The sequence below is a fragment of the Tupaia chinensis genome, unplaced genomic scaffold (genome assembly GCF_000334495.1).
Source record: "Tupaia chinensis unplaced genomic scaffold, TupChi_1.0 Scaffold144027_1, whole genome shotgun sequence".
Lineage (NCBI taxonomy): Eukaryota > Metazoa > Chordata > Mammalia > Scandentia > Tupaiidae > Tupaia > Tupaia belangeri.
In genome coordinates this window covers 592,686-595,101 of record NW_006203879.1, presented here as the reverse complement: position 1 = coordinate 595,101, position 2,416 = coordinate 592,686, and positions in this window count along the sequence as shown.

Sequence of the window (2,416 nt, the reverse complement as noted above, 5' to 3'; positions counted from 1 at the left end):
CTTTTCAACCTTTACAGTATTCTATTCAACCTATCAATATTCATAGATATTGTCTCTGTCAACAGATATGAAATTCAGCAGTCTACAGCAGATCTTATAAATCCATACATAAAACTAAACAATATCATATCTAAAGAATTATAGGAAAGAATAATGAAAACGTCTCGGTAAATAGAGGATCTCAATAAGCAATCAAATTATTAAGAAAAAGAGCAATTCAATGGAAATTCCATGGAATTGAATGGCTAAAATTTATTCTCTAGAGGAACCTAATGTAAGATTTGAGATGGAAGAAGAAATAAATAACACAATCTGAAGTACAGGAAGAAAAGAAATCACGTAAAGTGAACAGAGCTTTGGAAACCTACACACAGAAAATACCAAGCATAGCAACACGAATGAAATGGAACCACAAAAGAAAGGAGAAACAAAAAGAAGAAGAAAAAGTATATGAAAAAATGAATTTGAAAGTTCCCAACTAGTCAAACACTTTAATTAAAGAATGGGAAGATGAAAGAGAACCAATAAATCTCAAATAAATGAAGACAAAGGGATAACACATATACACATAGTAGTCTGTTGAAAGATAAAGAAAAGGAGAAAAAAATTATAACAGCAAGAGATAAATAATCGATCATATATTGTACAATACAATTATTCCTTGATTTCTTATAATAAATAAAAGCAGTAAAAGTAATGTGCTATTGTATTCAAATTGATGGCAGAAAATAATTATCAAATACAAATTTTATAACCAGCAAAACTAGTCTTTAAAAACAAAGGTAAAATATAAATATTCTTAGGAATAAAAAGAAATATGAGGAGAGCTAGCAGACCTGAATTAAAAGAAATACTAAACAATCCTTTAGCTTGAAATGAAATAACAAAACAGTAATATAAATTGACAGAAAGAATTCTAAGTGTCATAAATGGTAAATATGTGGATACATACCAAATATTCTATATATATTTTTTCTCATTTCCTATATTAACTTATTTAAAAGATATATACATCAGTAATACATAAGACATATACATCAGTAATCCTAACACTGTATTTGGAGTTTGTAACATAGATATAAAATATCTGACAATATGAGGAGTCTTCAAAAAGTTGACCAAAAAATGTGTATTTTGAAAAAGCTATGCATGGGACTAGCAGATGGCCCAGCAGTTAAATCACTGGACTCCCCCATGGTCAACCACAGTTTAAGTCCTGGACTCTGTGGTTTGAATATCACACTGGGATCCTGGCAGGAGAATAGAGAAGAGGGGGTTGAAGTGTGGCCATTCTCCCGGGAGGTGATTTCTCACTTTCCCTCTTATGTCTCTGTCTCTCTTTCTCTGCCAAGTGCACACACCATAAGGTACAAACCTCTCAAGAAAAGAAAATGTTCTGCATGGATTTCAAATTTTTTTGTGCCAGAATAAACTCTTACCAAAATTAAACTATTATGATTCTGATGTAGACTGAAACAAATTAATCCACACAATGAAATCCCTAGAACTTGAGTAAGCAAAACCATGACTCATAGACCGACCTGGCCTGCCACTAGTTTGGTATGCACATTTTTACTGGAAAGCAGCCAGGATGTTCACTTGCACATTGTCTGTGCTTGCTTTCACACTACAAGGACAGAGTTGATCCACTACAATAGAGAATGTATGGCCAACACAATTTTAAATACCTAACTATATGATCCATTACAAAAATCTGCAAACCCCTACAATAGACCAATACTAAGAAAATAACTCAATACGGTAGACTAAAAACATAAACAAATTAAAATGACACACTAAAATGCTTAGTTAGCCCCAAAGGAGGCAATAAAGAAGAATTGAAAAGACATAAGATAATTTAAAGACAAGTAGCAAAAGGCAGACCAACAAAAACCCCGTAATAATTACATGAAATATAAATCGACTAAACCTCTATTCATGGTACAGGTGATACTAGTCTTGACGACAATCAAGATGCATGTCATTGACAAGAGACACAACTTAGACTGAAGGACATACATAAAAAATAGCAACTGATATTCCATAAAATTTGTGTCCATCAGAGAGCTAGGTTAGTTTTATCAGTATAAGCTAAAATAGATTTATAAGACAAGAAATATTACATGAGAAAAAAATGCTCTTCCTAATAATAAATGTGCCAGCACATCACAAAAACATAGAACATCATACAGGATCACAAAAAAACTACTGGAACTGATGAACACTTAGGTTACAGGTTAAAAGATCACCATAAATATAAATTGTGTTTCTATATGATAGTAGCAGACATTACAAAGTAGAGAAAAAAAATTCTCATTCACAACAATCAAAATAATAAAACACCTAGGAGTCAAAGAAACAATTAAAAATTCAAAAAAACTATCAAAATAAATGCAAACTTATACACTAAAATCTA